The following is an 18,393-nucleotide window of genomic DNA, read 5'->3' on the forward strand; positions in this document are numbered from 1 at the left end:
GGGGCTGTTCGGGCTCAAGCAGGGGTGCAGGGAGGGGGGAGTTGTGGTTTGGGGATTGTGGGGGAGGGGGGTTGTTGGGGATTGTTTGTTTGTTTCGCAAGGCAATGTGAAGTTCTCTGCCGGGTTGTGCTTTCCGGGATGTGGGTATCATGCACGGGAGTGGGGTGGGGGGTAGGGGATTGAGAATCCTTTCGTGGAATGTGAATGGACTTGGGGACAGGATCAAGCGCGGGGTGGTGCTGCAGTTTTTGAAGCGGATTTCGCCCGACATTGTTTTCCTGCAGGAGACGTATGTGATTGGGAACTCCTTCCATGCCCTAAATAGGAGGGGCTATCGCCTTGCCGCTCACTCTGGTTTCACTTCTGGCTCTAGGGGAGTGGGCATTTTGGTTAGGGCCTCTCTCCCATTGGAAGTTGATGAGGTGCTTCACGATGATAGGGGGCGCTATGTGGCACTGGTGGGGAGATGGGAGGGTAGGACTATCTCGCTCGTTGCTGTGTATGTGCCTCCGGGGTTACAGACGGCTACATTTGCTGATTTGGGGTGTTTGGTCCTGGGACTCCCTGGGGGGGTTCTGGTGTTGGGGGGTGACTTTAATGCCGTTGTCTCCGGGTTGGAGAACCGTCACCCCCCCAGGGATCTCCCTAGGGCTCAGGCCTGGTTGAGTGGTTTTTTGGACACTTTGGGACTTGTAGATTGCTGGAGATTGATGCACCCGGGTCAGGCGCAATACACCTTTCACTCGGGGGCCCATGGGAGTCTCTCGAGACTTGATTACATGCTTATGCCGGCGATCCAGGCTGGGATGATTGGGGAGGTGTGTCATTTAGCCCGAGGTATTTCTGATCATTCCCCTATATGGTTGCAACTGAGGGTTGTCCCTGGGGCAGAGGGGAGAGTTGCGCCTATTAGCCCCTGGTATCTACGTAACCCTAAGATCCGCGCGGAGCTGGTCAAGTCCACTGATCACTACTTTAATGATAATGTGGGGTCGGTGCCGTCGGCCGTCTCCATATGGGAGGCTTAGAAGGTGGTGGTCAGGGGGCAGGCCTTGCCCCTTATCTCCCATGCTAAGAGGGGCGAGAGAGCAGAGGTGGTTCGCCTGGAAACTGAAATAGCTGAAAAGGAGGAGGACTTGGAGCGGGGAGTTACTGATGAGAAAGTGCATGTTCTCAGCCTCAAACAATCAGATTATAGAGCGTTGGTCACGGAAGCCGCTAAAGGGATGAGTAGAGAGCAGCAAGGACGACTGTATGATGTGGGGGATAAGGCCGGAAAGTTGATTGCTTGGTTGGATAAGAAGGAGAGAGCGAGCAGGGTGGTGCCCGTTGTGGAAAGAATGGATGGAGTGCGTGTGACTGACCCGGTGAAGATCGTTGACTGCTTTGCAGCCCATTTTCGCGGGGTATACTCTCCGGTTTCTGTGCGTTCGGAGGAAGATTCTCATCTGTTGCTTAGAGACATTGCATTGCCAACCCTATCGGAGGCTGATGCAGTATTGATGGAGGCGAAGTTGTCGTCAGATGAGATCGCTCTGGCCACTCGCTCGATCGCATCGGGTAAAGCTGTGGGTCCTAATGGTCTTCCCATCGAACTATATAAGTTGCGTCCCGATAAGATAGCGCCGCATCTTCGGGACATGTTTCTCGCGGCACGTGCGGCGGGCTTCCTCCCCCCCGACCAATGCCTCACCAACATAGTTGTGATACACAAAGAGGGGAAGCCGCGAAATCGCTGCGCCTCCTATAGGCCCATTTCGCTGTTGAATGCAGAACCCAAAATTCTGGCCAAGGTATTGGCTAATCGGCTGGTTCGGGTCGTGGGCGACTTGATTCATCAGGATCAGTCCGGTTTCATACCTCATCGGAATACCGCTCTAAATTTGAGGCGGTTGCACGGCGTGCTTGCTAGAGCGGAATTTATACGTGAGCCGGCCATCTTGGCATCTTTAGATGCTACTATGGCGTTCGACACTTTGGAGTGGCCATATATTTGGGCCATGTTGGCGAAATTTGGGTTCGGCCCTGAGTTCATTGGTTGGGTAAAATTACTATATGCTGACCCTCTGGCTCAGGTGGTGGTGAATAGTAGGGTATCGGCTCCCTTCGCACTGGGGAGAGGTACGCGGCAGGGATGTCCGTTATCACCCCTTCTCTTTGCACTTTCTTTGGAGCCTCTCGCCGCCTGGTTGCGTTGGGAGCCGTCGTTGCGAGGCATTAGATGGACGCCGGAGTTTGAAGACCGTGTCTCCCTCTACGCGGACGACATCCTTCTGTATCTCACCTCTCCTCGACAGTCGCTAATTGTATTGGTGGACGTACTGAATTCTTTTGGTCGCAACTCCGGCCTGGTCATCAACTGGGCCAAGTCGTGTGTTTACGCCCTCTCGGGTGAGGCCCCCCTCCTGCCACGGGATTGCCCTATCCAGATTGCTACCCTGGGGTTCAAATATCTGGGAATCTTTATCTCACTTGATCCCGCGGTCCGCTATGAGCGAAACCTTCTCCCTCCCCTCCAGCGACTGAAGGCCGACGTCGCGAGGTGGCGCCGACTTCCGCTCTCGCCACTTGGACGGGCGGCATTGTTTAAAATGATGTCGCTACCTCGCTTTTTGTACGCTTTGCAAAATACTCTAGATGTCGTGCCAGCCCGTTATTTCCGGGAGGTGGAGGGTCTTCAGCGCCAACTGTTTTGAGACGGGCGGCCGCGGATTGCTCTCGCCAAGTTGACGCTCCCTTGGTACGATGGGGGGGTCACCCTCCCCGATATTAAACGATACTATTGGGCCTCTCAGTTGGCGTCGTTGAACCACGGGATATACGGTCCTGCCCTGAATCCGGCCTTCGAGATGGATACATTTCTGCTCCCGGGCGGAGACTATAATAGAGCGCTGTACTCAGTGACCCCGGACACGCGGTTGACAGGACCCACGCAGGTTGCGGTATGTGTGTGGCACGCGGCGAATGCTGCAATGGGGTGGAGGGATCGCTTGACTCGGGCGACGCCGTTGTATGCCTCTGCGCGGTTGGGCTGTTTGTGGAGATCGAAAGGCTTTGAGAAATGGGATATGATTGGTATATGTAAGGTGGGTGATCTTTGGGCGAAGGGGTCTTTCAAAACGTTTGAAATGCTTAAAACTGAATATAAATTAAAAGATAGAGAGTACTTCCGGTATGCTCAAGTCTACCATGCGCTATGTTTGGCTTTTCCAGACGTTGCTGCTATCCCCGAGTACTCCCCACTGGAGGATAGAGTGTTGGATGGCTACGTGCCCGACAGCACCATCTCTCTGATTTATAAAAAACTCATTAACGATCGCGCGGACTTGCTGCTCCGTCTGCGGGAGGCATGGACGGGCGATGGCTTGGAACTGGACGATGAGGACTGGGTTTCGCCTCCCCAAAAGAGGTGGCGATCCCGGCCCGCTTACGATTCGTACAGCTAAAGATCCTTCATAGAGTGTATGTCACTGGGCCCGGTTTGCTGCGCATGGGTTACTCGATGGCCTGTCGGGTACCTTTCTCCATATCTTATGGGAATGTTCGGAGGTTGTGCGATTTTGGAACGGTATCCACACCGTAATGGAGGAGGTCACGCACGTTGCTCTGTTGCCAGAGGCTAGGAGGTGCTTGTTGAATGTCTGGAAACTGAATGATTGTAATGCGGCACAGACGCAGTGGGTGACCTTGGGGTACATGGTGGCTAAGCGTAACATTGCACAGCTGTGGGGCTCCCCGAGGCCGCCCACGATCGAGGTATGGAAGGAGAATATGGACTGGTGTATGTTCAGGGAAAAGACGGTGTATGTGGCGAGAGGCAAACCAGGGAAGTGGACTAAGGTATGGGGTCCATGGAATTTATATCGAGGACGTATCTGCATCCCGCCTCTGCCATTAGAGATCAATATTGCTTTGTCCCCCTAGCCACGCATTCTGCGGGATGGTATGAGGTGTGTTTATGCTTTGCTCTCCCGTTGCCCCCCTCTACCGCTTCCAGACAAGAACTGCTTTGGACACTATACGTTGTTCCCAGTCCTGGGAAGAGCACGCTGCTATTTCGGACTCTCATTGCCTTGAGTGTGTTTTATATTTAATTAAAAATGAAACTGTTTATTCCGATTGCTACTGGCCTATGGCCGCGGCCTGTTACATGTGCTCACGAACTGCCGGGAGCTTTGCCTCTGGTTCATTTGAATGTGTGGTGTTGCACTGCGGGCCCTCGGGCTCCATAGCGGCCGGCCCTGGTGGTTGTAGGCCCTTGTCTGTATTTTATTGTGTACAAACGGTTTCTAATAAAAATTTTAACAAAAAAAAAAAAAGTATTTCGGGTCGGCAGAGGATTTCTTCAACAAGGGGTTGATCTCTGTGTGTTTCCAGTCTTCCAGGAATGTTGCGGAGTTGATGGAGCAGTTGATGGTGTGGCAGAGCTTGGAGGCGATGGAGTTGCCGGCTCTGTTGAAGATGTGGTAGGGGCAGGGTTCTGTGTGTGAGTCTGAGTGGATGCTCTTCATGATCTTGAGTGTGTCATCAGTGGTCAGGGGTGTCCAACTGATGAGGGTCTGCTGGGGTCTGGTGTCTTTGGGTGTGATGATTGCAAGTGAGGTGAGAGGGTCTTGGGTATCAAAGTTGTTGAAGCTGTCATAGATCTCCTTAATCTTGTGGTGCAAGAAGGCGCTGAAGTTCTTGCAGAGGGCTTGTGAGGGTGGGATGTCTGCTGTCCCTGTGCTGGGTTTGGCGAAATCTTTGACCATGGTGAAAATTTCCTAGCTGTGGTGCGCGTAAGGATTGATCCTTTCTTTTAGGGCCTCTTTCTTTGTTCTGATGAGGTGATGATGTGAAGTGACAGCGGTTTTGAAGGCTGAGCAGTCGTCCTCCAACTCTTTTTGAGCCATCTACAGTACTGCCTGTACTCATGCAGGGCAGGGGAGAACCAACTGGCTTTTTTTGTATGTGATTTGCCTGGCACTTTCTTGATAGAAGCCAATGCATTGGTGCTTTTGGAGAGCAATTGGTGGAGGTTGTGAGCTGAGGTATTAGCGTCCGGAGCTGTTCTTCAGTGACCTTGTTCCAGCTTCTGCGAGGGTAGCGGTGAACGTGGTGGTGTATGGTGAGTTTGGTGAAGGAGAAGTGATGCAAGAGTGGTCGGTCCAAGGCAGCTCGGATGTGTGGCTGAAGGAGACATTATCATTGGTAGAGAAGACGGGGTCGAGCGAGCGTCCCGCTGAGTGGTTCAGAAAGGTAACCCGTTGTCTGAGTCTGACGGTGGCAAGGTTTTCCAGCAGGGACAATGTGTTCTTGTCATTCGGGTTGTCCAGATGAAAGTTGAGGTCACCGGGGAAGATTTACTCAGAGAAGACAAGAGCGTGGGGTGCGATGAAGTAGAGGATAGAGTCGCTGAAGGGTGGACAGGGTCCGAGAGGTCTGTAGATGAGGGTGCCGCGGAGGGTGGTGTATGGGTTGGTCTGGACCTGGAAGTAAAGGTGCTCCATGTTGGTTGCTTGGTCGTCTGAGTGGGTGGTGAGTCGAGGGTGCCTTTGCATACGATGGCGATGCCTCCACCCGGTTTGTTGATGCTGCCCTTGTGAATGATCTTGTGGCCGTCCGGGATGGCTGTGGTGATGTCGGTGGCAGAGGGGGAGTTCATCCAGGTTTCCGTGAGGAAGGCGATGGCAGGGTGGTCTCAGATCTCCTCTATGTGTTTGTGGAGGGAGCGTGTGTTGAGCAGGACACAGCTGAGAGAGTCGGTCTGGTATGTGTTGGTCATGCAGTGGGTGGGCCTGGTGTGTGGTGGCATGGGAAGGTGCAGCGGCAGTGTCTACAGGGGAAGGGACTCTGGGTGTCATTCAGTGATCCCCGGCGGCAGACAGTATGGTGTCCGGTGTTGAGGGTGTAGAGGGTTGTGGCGTTGTAGCGGGGGATAGTCCAAGGACCGGGGTCCGTGGTTATGGGAGCATTCCAGGTGCCTTTGTCGCACACTGTGGCGTGCCCGCTGCAGAGACGCGCTGCAGTGACCATGGATTGGCATGACGGGAAGGGCTGGCCAGCAGGGGGCAGGGAAGCAGGAAAGGGGAGAGCTGTGCAGGAGGATGGCTGGGCTGCAGGGGACTAGCAGCTGCAGGGACATGGAGAGGAAAGACACAACGTGACAGGCGGTAAGGGAGGAGAAAATGCAGAAAGCAGGAGAATAAAGTGACAAAACAACAGAGGATGCAGAAGGTGAATAGCGTGACAGAAGAGCACAAAATATGAAAGGAGGAAAAGCAATCAGATCAGGAGGGAAGGCAGAAGCCGAGAGAAAGAGCAGCCAATGGCAACAGTCCCAGTCCCAGTCAGTGGGTCCCAGCCGTGTGTTTCAGCACTCACTTACCTAGGCAGATCTTTGTCCCAGTAGGAGGTAGCAGCAGCCTACCCAGGGCTCAAGGAGGCAGTCTACAGGACGGGTATATGGCTCTGCAGGGAAAGCATGAGCGGCCACAACAGCCTCCCAGGACCCAGAAGGCACTCATGGCGGTCGAGTGTGCTAGAACCCCACAGCTCGAAGCACTGGCCTTCCGCGGTGACCCCGCCCCAAGCAGACGCCTGGGACCAAGAGCGGCTTACATGCCGTAGGCGTGCGGGGTGGTGGACAAACCCCGCCCCTGGCCACCCCCAGCAGGCAGAGGTTACAGGGGCATGCGCCGCAGCGGCAATGCCCTTAGGTCAGCCTGGGAACTTTTGCGGGAGCAGCAGTTGGGTGTGAGCCCCACCGTGCTGCCACTCAGCTTCGCTGCCCAGGATAGGACACAGCTGCAGCAGAGGTGAAGAAGGAAGGAATGAAACTCCCAGGAGGTCCAGACGGACGAGTGGATGAGGAGGTCCTGCGGCTGGCAGAATGTTTAGAGGAATGAGGCCAGCAGCGGCACTTCGGGGGCATGCACAGTAGTTTGCAGATCAATTCTGCTCTAGCACTTCTTTTGTTACTGTTACCGTGGGACTCACACCATGACGATGGGGAAGATTCAAGTATGTGAATCTATAAAAGATATCAATACTGGAGAACCACAGTGTACAGGTAAGTAACTTGTTTCTTAAGCCACATAATCTGCCTTTCATTGCTGCACAATTTAGTTAACCCTGACACATAATGTGATCCTCCTGTGCCACATAATTCCAGTGGCCCTGTATATAACCTAACACATATGCTGTTAAAAGTTTTTTTTTTCTATTTGTTGGAATTCAATAAAAACTGTTAAAAAATGCAAAAACAACATGCCATGATATTTCCGATGAGAATTAGGGGTGCAAGGGGCACAAGCAGGAAAGGTGCAGGGGGCAAAAAAATATTTGTATCTGCGTCACCCTCTGCCCGCCTTGTCCTGAGTGAAGTAGCCACATTTGCAGCTCACCTCATCAATGCTGCTGCTGCTGGTGGCACAATAGGGCAACAGCAGAACAATCAAGATGCGTTTCACTAACACGGATTACAGTATTTTTCAAAACCTTTGTCCACTTCAGAATTACCATAAATACTCCACAACGCACCACTTGATTATATATATATTTCCAGGAAAGTTGGATTATTTGTATACTGCTAGCTTGTTTTAAAAGAAAAAAATCACCTTGCCAGAAGTCTTTCAATACTATTTCTTTGTTGGGTTTTCAGTCTGTCTCCATTGTAACCTTAACTTTCATTTGCACCTTTGTTTTTATTTAACAAGTACATTTCACCTTTTCTTATACATACCCGTGACTTGCTTCAGGATTTACTGCACTGTAGCTAACAAGCGCCCCATCGCCGGCTAGCTGATACCTGGGCTGTCAGTCTCGGGAAGATGAAAGGCTGCCATGCCCTGCTGGGATTCAAAGCGAACGCTGGTGATCGCATAGAGATCCCAGCAGACAGCACAGAACTGACACATGTGTCTACCCCAGAGATATGCACTTATGCACACACATCTTCACATTCCTTTTAGGTAGAGTGATTGAGACCTCACACAGTTGAATGTTTTCTACTGACATATCATGTTATTTTCAGGTGAAATGTTTGATTTCCACAAGGCAGGCTGAGCCTTCCATCCTTCTCAGACCGGTAAACTGAGGACCATTAAATTGCGCATTAGTAGCACCTGCTCCAGCACATAGAAAAATCTGAAAGGCGCTATGATTTGTACAATAAAATGACAAATATGTATTAAACGCATGCCGCAATGCCACATTTCTTTTCTTCTTTTCACTTAAAATAACTTAGCAAGTTCTGAAAGCTCTCGAAGCACTACGACATAAAATAAACCACAACTACATTCTAATTTCACAATCCGTTAATTTGCTTTTTTGTGATGGCAAACTCATTGCCAGATAGTTATTGTCCCAATTACTTTCTGTGTCACGTGATTACAGACTGCTGGGGCGAGCACTTTCAGCCCAATAGGCGGTCGCGCGCCTGGTGTGTAGATATGGGTAGGAAGAGCACGTGTGTAGATACCTGTAACGGGGGAAGAGGGGGCTCAGGCAGTTGTGTGTAGGTACCTGTAGCGGGGGAGGAGGGAACTCAGGCAGTTGTGTGTAGATACCTGTAGCTGGGAATTAGGGGGCTCAGGCACTTGTGTGTAGATACCTGTAGTGGGTAGCAAAAGGCTCAGGTGGTTGTGTGTAGGTACATGTAGCGGGGGAATAGGTAGCTCAGGCAGTTGTGTGTAGGTAGCTGTAGCGGGGGAATAGGTAGCTCAGGCAGTTGTGTGTAGGTACCTGTAGCAGGGGAGGACAGGGCTCAGGTAGTTGTGTGTAGATACCTGTAGCGGGGAGCAGGGGGCTCAGGCATTTGTGTGTAGATACCTGTAACTGGGGTGAAGGGGCTCACGCAGTTGTGTGTAGATACCTGTAGCGGTGTACCAGTGGGCTCTGTCAGTTGTGTGTAGATACCTGTAGCGGGGAAGCAGGGTGCTCAGGCATTTGTGTGCAGATACATGAGGCGGGGGAGCAGGGGGCTTAGGCATTTGTGTATAAATACCTGTAGCGGGGAGGACGGGGCTCAGGCAGTTGTGTGTAGATACCCATAGCGGGGAAGCAGGGGGCTCAGGCAGTGGTGTGCAGATACCTGTGGCGGGGAAGCAGGGGGCTCAGCAGTTGTGTGTAGATAGCTGTAGTGGGTGAGCAGGGGTCTCGGGCAGTTGTGTGTAGATACCTGTAGCGGGGAAGCAGGGGGCTCAGGCAGTTCTGTGCAGATACCTGTGGCGGGGAAGCAGGGGGCTCAGCAGTTGTGTGTAGATAGCTGTTGTGAGTGAGCCGGGGTCTCAGGCAGTTGTGTGTAGATACCTGTAGCGGGGAAGCAGGGGGCTCAGGCAGTTGTGTGTAGATACCTGCGGCGGGGAAGCAGGGAGCTCAGCAGTTGTGTATAGATACCTGTAGTGTGTGAGCAGGGGACTGATGCAGTTGTGTGTAGATACCTGTAGTGGGGAAGCAGGGGGCTCAGGCAGTTGTGTGTAGATACCTGTACTGGGGGAGAAGGGGGCTCAGGCATTTGTGTGTAGATACCTGTAGCAGGGAAGAAAGGGGCTCAGCAGTTGTGTGTAGTAACCTGTGGCGGGGAAGCAGGGGGCTCAGGCAGTTGTGTGTAGATACCTGTGGCGGGGAAGCAGGGGGCTCAGCAGTTGTGTGTAGATAGCTGTAGTGGGTGAGCAGGGGTCTCAGGCACTTGGGTGTAGATACTTGTAGTGGGGAAGCAGCCAGGGCTCAGGCAGTTGTGTGTAGGTAGCTGTAGCGGGGGAATAGGTAGCTCAGGCAGTTGTGTGTAGGTACCTGTAGCAGGGGAGGACAGGGCTCAGGTAGTTGTGTGTAGATACCTGTAGCGGGGAGCAGGGGGCTCAGGCATTTGTGTGTAGATACCTGTAACTGGGGTGAAGGGGCTCACGCAGTTGTGTGTAGATACCTGTAGCGGTGTACCAGTGGGCTCTGTCAGTTGTGTGTAGATACCTGTAGCGGGGAAGCAGGGTGCTCAGGCATTTGTGTGCAGATACATGAGGCGGGGGAGCAGGGGGCTTAGGCATTTGTGTATAAATACCTGTAGCGGGGAGGACGGGGCTCAGGCAGTTGTGTGTAGATACCCATAGCGGGGAAGCAGGGGGCTCAGGCAGTGGTGTGCAGATACCTGTGGCGGGGAAGCAGGGGGCTCAGCAGTTGTGTGTAGATAGCTGTAGTGGGTGAGCAGGGGTCTCGGGCAGTTGTGTGTAGATACCTGTAGCGGGGAAGCAGGGGGCTCAGGCAGTTCTGTGCAGATACCTGTGGCGGGGAAGCAGGGGGCTCAGCAGTTGTGTGTAGATAGCTGTTGTGAGTGAGCCGGGGTCTCAGGCAGTTGTGTGTAGATACCTGTAGCGGGGAAGCAGGGGGCTCAGGCAGTTGTGTGTAGATACCTGCGGCGGGGAAGCAGGGAGCTCAGCAGTTGTGTATAGATACCTGTAGTGTGTGAGCAGGGGACTGATGCAGTTGTGTGTAGATACCTGTAGTGGGGAAGCAGGGGGCTCAGGCAGTTGTGTGTAGATACCTGTACTGGGGGAGAAGGGGGCTCAGGCATTTGTGTGTAGATACCTGTAGCAGGGAAGAAAGGGGCTCAGCAGTTGTGTGTAGTAACCTGTGGCGGGGAAGCAGGGGACTCAGGCAGTTGTGTGTAGATACATGTGGCGGGGAAGCAGGGGGCTCAGCAGTTGTGTGTAGATAGCTGTAGTGGGTGAGCAGGGGTCTCAGGCACTTGGGTGTAGATACTTGTAGTGGGGAAGCAGCCAGGGCTCAGGCAGTTGTGTGTAACAGTGTAGATACCTGTAGCAGGGGAGAAGGGGGCTCAGGCATTTGTGTGTAGATACCTGTAGCGGGGAAGCAGGGGGCTCAGCAGTTGCGTGTAGATACCTGTAGCGGGGAAGCAGGGGGCTCAGCAGTTGTGTGTAGATACCTGTAGCGGGGAAGCAGGGGGCTCAGCAGTTGCGTGTAGATACCTGTAGCGGGGAAGCAGGGGGCTCAGCAGTTGTGTGTAGATACCTGCGGCGGGGAAGCAGGGGTCTCAGGCAGTTGTGTGTAGATACCTGTAGTGAGGAAGCAGGGGTCTCAGGCAGTTGTGTGTAGATACCTGTAGTGAGGAAGCAGGGGGCTCAGCAGTTGTGTGTAGATAGCTGTAGTGGGTGAGCAGGGGTCTCAGGCATTTGTGTGTAGATACCTGTAGCAGGTAAGCAGGGAGCTCAGCAGTTGCGTGTAGATACCTGCGGCGGGGAAGCAGGGGTCTCAGGCAGTTGTGTGTAGATACCTGTAGCGGGGAAGCAGGGGGCTCAGCAGTTGCGTGTAGATACCTGTAGCGGGGAAGCAGGGGGCTCAGCAGTTGTGTGTAGATACCTGCGGCGGGGAAGCAGGGGTCTCAGGCAGTTGTGTGTAGATACCTGTAGCGGGGAAGCAGGGGGCTCAGCAGTTGTGTGAGTAACCTGCAGTGGGTGAGCAGGGGGCTGAGGCAGATCAGAGAGAAGATCCTTTGGGGGAGCTGTGTGTATGCCCACTGTATAGCACAGCTCGAGTTTCAGGGGCATTGCGCACAGGTGTGCTCCTCCCTGAATCCTGCGATAGCAGGGGTGGCTCGGGTCAGGGCTGCGGGTCTTTACCAGAGCTGTGTGCAGTGCTCTAGGTGGGCATGGCATACAGCGGGGCGCCCCGGGCGCAGTAACAACAAACCCTATTGGAGGCCAGGAGAAGTCCACGGGTCCCTTATCTGCTGTGCACCCGCCCGGGGTCCTGCGCGGGGCGTTGGCAGCAGATATGAGGCAGATCGGAGCCCCTCCCCCTGCCGCTCCAGCCCTTCTGGCGCACAGCGTGTAATCATTGGTGTCATGTGGGGCTCCCTGCCCTGCCCACGGCACTGCTACTGGCACGTCAGGGCGGTGGGAGTTGGGGGGTAGTGCGTTCAAACACACTTTGAGACACATGTCCACGCGCTGTATCCGGAGCTTAGGAATCGTTCTGAACGCCAGCGCTCTTCTCTTGCTGACGCTTCATCTGTGCCCCTGAGTCTGCTGTATTCGCCAGAGGGCGAATCTGTCAGGCAGGGGTCTATGAATCAAACATGCAAGGGCGGTGCTCGCTGCACCAGTGCACTGCCCTGATATGACAGGGCGCGCCTCTTTGTGCCAGGCTGGTGCTCAGATCTGCTGGGCACTGCTCAGTGTGGCGGGATTTTTGCTCTGATAATATACAGGGTGCTACTCAGACACGACAGGTTGCTTCGGTGCGCTATGCGGCTAGAAAAGGAGCGGGTCAGGCGCAGTGCGCAATGGTGCTGCTGAAACCTGCCAGAGTAGTGCACGGAGGGTGCCAATGTGCAGACTGGCGTGCTAGCGTCCAGGCCAAGGTTCCAGAGCGTAGGGCAAATGTTGGTCAGACTGCACCTGTACTGTGTGTGCATAATATATGTTTTATGTGGCAGTTCACAAAGTGCTGATCAAATGTACCAGGCTTCTTCTAAAACTGCTAGAATGTTACTCACAATGTCAAGGCACCAAGAATGGTACTCACAATCTCAAGGCACCGAGAATGTAACTCACAATGTCAAGGCACCTAGAATGTAACTCACAATCTCAAGGCACCTAGAATGGTACTCACAATCTCAAGGCACCTAGAATGTTACTCACAATCTCAAGGCACCTAGAATGTTACTCACAATCTCAAGGCACCTAGAATGTTACTCACAATCTCAAGGCACCTAGAATGTAACTCACAATGTCAAGGCACCTAGAATGGTACTCACAATGTCAAGGTAATGTCAAGGCACCTAGAATGTTACTCACATGTCAAGGCAATGTCAAGGCACCTAGAAACGTACTCACAATCTCAAGGAACCTAGAATGTTACTCACAATCTCAAGGCACCTAGAATGTTACTCACAATGTCAAGACACCTAGAATGGTACTCACAATGTCAAGGTAATGTCAAGGCACCTAGAATGTTACTCACAATCTCAAGGCACATATAATGTTACTCACAATGTCAATGCACCTAGAATGGTAGTCACAATGTCAAGGCACCACGAATGTTACTCACAATCTCAAGGCACCTTGAATGTTACTCATAATGTCAAGACAATGTCAAGGTACCTAGAATGTTACTTACACTTTCAAGGCACCTAGAATGGTACTCACAATGTCAAGGCATCTAGAATTTTACTCACACTGTCAAGGCACCTAGAATGTACACTTTCAAGGCACCTAGAATGGTACTCACAATGTCAAGGCACCTAGAATGTTATTCACAATGTCAAGGCATCTAGAATTTTACTCACACTGTCAAGGCACCTAGAATGCTACTCACAATCTCAAGGCACCTAGAATGCTACTCACAATCTCAAGGCACCTAGAATGCTACTCACAATGTCAAGGTAATGTCAAGGCACCTAGAAACGTACTCACAATCTCAAGGCACCTAGAATGTTACTCACAATCTCAAGGCACCTAGAATGTTACTCATAATGTCAAGGCAATGCCAAGGCACCTAGAATGTTACTCACAAACTCAAGGCACCTAGAATGTTACTCACAATGTCAAAACACCTAGAATGGTACTCACAATGTCAAGGTAATGTCAAGGCACCTAGAATGTTACTCACAATCTCAAGGCACATATAATGTTACTCACAATGTCAATGCACCTAGAATGGTAGTCACAATGTCAAGGCACCACGAATGTTACTCACAATCTCAAGGCACCTTGAATGTTACTCATAATGTCAAGACAATGTCAAGGTACCTAGAATGTTACTTACACTTTCAAGGCACCTAGAATGGTACTCACAATGTCAAGGCAATGTCAAGGCACCTAGAATGTTATTCACAATGTCAAGGCACCTAGAATGTTACTCACAATCTCAAGGCACCTAGAATGGTACTCACAATGTCAAGGCACCTAGAATGTTACTCACAATGTCAAGGCACCTAGAATGGTACTCACAATGTCAAGGCAATGTCAAGGCATCTAAAATTTTACTCACACTGTCAAGGCACCTAGAATGTTACTCACAATCTCAAGGCACCTAGAATGGTACTCACAATGTCAAGGCACCTAGAATGGTACTCACAATGTCAAGGCACCTAGAATGTTACTCACAATGTCAAGGCACCTAGAATGGTACTCACAATGTCAAGGCAATGTCAAGGCATCTAAAATTTTACTCACACTGTCAAGGCACCTAGAATGTTACTCACAATCTCAAGGCACCTAGAATGGTACTCACAATGTCAAGGCACCTAGAATGTTACTCACAATGTCAAGGCACCTAGAATGTTACTCACAATGTCAAGGCACCTAGAATGTTACTCACAATGTCAAGGCAATGTCAAGGCACCTAGAATGTTACTCACAATCTCAAAACACCTAGAATGTTACAATGTCAAAGCACTGTTAGATTTGAACTGTTATTACCATAATGCACAGACTTGAAGTGTTCCCTTTTCACTGCTTATACTCTACTCCGTGTTAAGTTAGCATTCATGGCGCCAACTTTCTTGGCACCATCTTATTTTGTAACTGAGATCAAGCTCCTGTCTTATAATGCTTGCCTCAGCAGAAAGGCTGCCTCTGCGCCTACAGCTTGTACTTCTCAAGGTTGAAGCTTCACTGCACTATTGAATGTACGATCTATTGTTGCATTCCTTTGCTGTTAGATAAACCCTTTCCCACATCTTAGAATGGAAAGCACTGGTCAAGTGGCCTTGGGGTCGAGATAACATTTACCCAGCCTTGTGCTATGGCTCATCCTTGTTTGCCTTCTTTGTTCACCATGGCCTGAGCTGGAAAATTCCAGTTTGAACGGGACTTTAGAGGTGTTGGAAATGCATATTTTGTTACCGTGTGTACGGGGGTCAGTCCCTCGGCAGTCATCTCAGGAGACTGGTCAGACTGAGTTCCGCTGCAGCGTATTAGTAATAAACTAATTGGTTTGTATTCGCTACTGTCTGGCCGACTCTTCATTTATTGAGAAGGCAGAGAGGTGGTTGTGAACGACCCAGGTGACCCTAATCGGGTCACTTCCGTCATTTGGCACCTGAACAGGGACTCCACCGGGGGTCCCATCCTCGCCCGCAATCGGGTGTGGAGGGCGCGGTCACGTCAGGTCGGACAGGCAGATCGGGGATCCCACACGACCGAGCTTAGTTCTCACAGCTGCCCTGCCTGTCTGATCGGGCGGAGACTCGTCTAGTGGTCCTCCCGGCTGGGGTCATGAAAGGCGAAACCCTTGGAATTGGCCGTTTGGTCAGAAGAGTCGACAGTGGAGAATAACTTTGTCCGACCTGTGTGCACCAGGTGAGTTTGTCTTAATTCTTGGTAAATATGGCACCGTCTTGCATGATTTGGATATGGTCTGGAGACCATTTCTTGGTTTGTTTGTGAACTTGATAGATCTGCGGACCGCTTTGGAGCTTCATGGTATCTGTGAACCCTCTGCCAGGCGACTTGGTGAATTTGGCTTTTTCTTGAAAACGCCTGGGGTTTGACTAGTGTTTAGGACTTATGATGCGGAGTCTGATTTGAAGAATTGGTGCGGCCTGCGGAGCGGTTTTTGGTGTGTGAGCATTCAGTAAGGTCCAAGGACGGATCTGTGAGAAGTAATTGGTAAGCCACATGTCGGGTACAACTATCAAATTTGTTTCTCTTTATTCTTGAAGATGCCCTGTTTTAGCAAGTTCTGCTGTTTGAGGTGCCGTTGTTGTTCTGCTGATGCTCGATTGGAAGAGAGGCAGCCTGCACCTCCATAAGGCACTCAAAACTTTGATCTGTATGTGAAGCATGGCCTTGGCCCTATTATGTTTAGTACAGTATGGCAGAAATATACGAGGGACAATGCTGAGTTTCAGTGGCCTTTGACAGGTACTTTTGATGAGCAGAAATTGAACTTCTTGCAGGATAAATTGATTGCAAAAAGAAGCCGGCAGTCAATGTTTGACTATCTTCAGGTATGGCAAAAGAAAGCTAAGCAAAGACGGATAAGAGCGGAGAAGGAGGCCCGGAGAGGGAAGATGCAGATAGTAACACAAAAGTCAATAGCGTACGAGAGAGAGAAGATAGAGAAGGGTATAGAGTGTGCTGACCGGAAGTTTAGATTGCAATGCGATAAGTCTTATGTTACACACGAAGAAGGCGATCCCTTCATGGAGGATCTGTGAGATGTGAGACCGCCACCTCCTTATGACCCACAAAGGGTATATATAGCAGCCCTGCCGACCCAGCACCTTGCCTCCCATGCTTCTGCCTTCGGTTCCCCTGACCCTGACTCAGCCGTTTCAAATGGAGCACCCATCATTTCCTCTTCAGCTCCATCAGCCGAGACTGCAGCAATTATAGGCCGATCTGCTGTGCCCGTTGCCCCTGGCTCTTCCCTACCTCTCTCGCTTACACCCACTACACAGACATTAGTGTCCCCAGTTCCCGTAACATCTACGAGTGTGTCCTCTCCTCACTCACTTTCCTCGCCATGTTGTATGCTGGCACACCGGTGCGGGGACTGGATGGTGGGGATCGGGAGGCTGCTAAGGAAAGAATGGGGCGAGTGTTAATTTGGTCTGATGTGGGTGACGCAGAGAAGAAGATGGTGGCTGACCAGGCCTCTCAGTGGACCCGGAGTCCGATTTACAGTGTGGAGGATGTGTTCCGTATGTACAACAGCATGCCCTCAATCATATGTCTGCTACCCTGATTGGGCTATGGGAGCAGTGTTTTAATGGTTTTGCCCCAGAAATTATATATGATATTCGGGACAGGGTGTATGCAGCTGGCATGGCCCCTAATGACATTTTTACTAATGTTACCACGTTGATTGGATACCTAGGCAGGTTGATCAAAAAGAGCCCGATTGCAGTGTCTCCGTTCCTGATGAGGGAAGTGCATCCCATCTACCACCCCGAAATACCAGAGCTACGAAGTGGGTAGGAACAAGTCATCAGACAGCGAGTAGAGGCCCGTTTCCAGGAACAGTGGGTTATACTCCTTGGAAAAGGAGAGAGGTTTTGTCTCTTAAGACTCAATTGCCAGACCCTAGAAAATATCCGACTGTTTTTACAAAGAGTTGACAGAGTTTGCGTCTTTGACGGTGATGACGCTGGCCGATATTGAGATGTTTTTCGGTTTGCAGGTGCCAGTTGATATTTGGCGGTAGGTGCACACGTAAGACCACTTAGTGGAGTTGGGTGGCACTTGGGGTGAGATCAGGGCTTGGGATAAAGAGAGGAAGCCTGGTGAGAAGCCTTAGGCTGAGATACTAGCTTTGCCAGGTCGATTTATCACGTATATGCACTCCTTGATCCCACCTAAAAGAGTAAATTGGGATAAGTTAACAGCATACAGCCAGAAGAAAGATAAAAGTGTATCCGACTTCTTCACTAGGTTTGAAGGAGTGTTTTGGGATTTTAGAGGACAGGATTTGTCGATGAAGGGAGGCGTCCAGCTGTTTGTTAACAGGTTTGTTACGAACTTGCTTCTTGAGATCGTGACTCAGTTGCAGGCTTCGGAGTGGACTTGGACTACCTCCTCTCCATCAGTAATATTAAGTATGGCACAGTATTACGAGTGCAGAGAGAACGAAGAGAAGGAGAAAGTAGAGAAGAAAAATCAGGAGTTGAAGATGAAGGTGTTGATGCAACAGGCGTCACGGGGCAACTGTAGAGGACGGTGCAGTGGTCTGGTCCAGCAGCTGCCCTGCACTAGCAGGAATACTACACCCGTGGGGCCGAACCATGCTCATATTGTAAGCAGGAGGGGCATTGGTGAAGAGAGTGTCCGACGCTGTTGCAAAGGGTTGAGGCTCCGAGGGGAGGGGGGTCCAGAAGACGAGGCCGGGGAGAAGGTGGCTATGGCGGAGAGTGGGGAGGAGTGGAACAGCCAGGTCGGTCTGAGAGGAACTATTTCAATGACTCGAGGGGGCGACAGTATTAACATGATGATTATGATTTGGACAAAGTGACGGGACTTACTCACGGCTAGGACAGCCAAGGGCAGGGTGAGGGATCAGTTCAGATCCCTGTGGATCAGCGGGGACCCTATGTTACTGCTGATCTGCAGGGGTCAGCTAAGAAATTCTCGGTGGACACAAGTGCAATGAATAGCTCGGTTTTTCTTTCACTGGTCCCCAGGCGCAGCCCTGTCTGGCCAAAATAAAGTTTTGGTAGGCTTCTCAGGTATACCGGTTGTGAGCCCCATCTCTGAGCCACTGGCGCTGACTATCGGTCCCTTTACCGTAGATTCACCCTTCTTATTGACATCTAACTGTGTAGATAATTTAATGGGTTTAGACTTGTTGAAGAAGTTACATGCGACTATTTTGTGCTCCCCGGATGGCGTCTATATGAGCATAGGACCCAATGTAGTGAATTCTAAGCAGTGTTTGTCAAAGGATGAGCCCCTT

The sequence above is a fragment of the Triturus cristatus genome, chromosome 7 (genome assembly GCF_964204655.1).
Source record: "Triturus cristatus chromosome 7, aTriCri1.1, whole genome shotgun sequence".
In the NCBI taxonomy this organism is placed as follows: domain Eukaryota; kingdom Metazoa; phylum Chordata; class Amphibia; order Caudata; family Salamandridae; genus Triturus; species Triturus cristatus.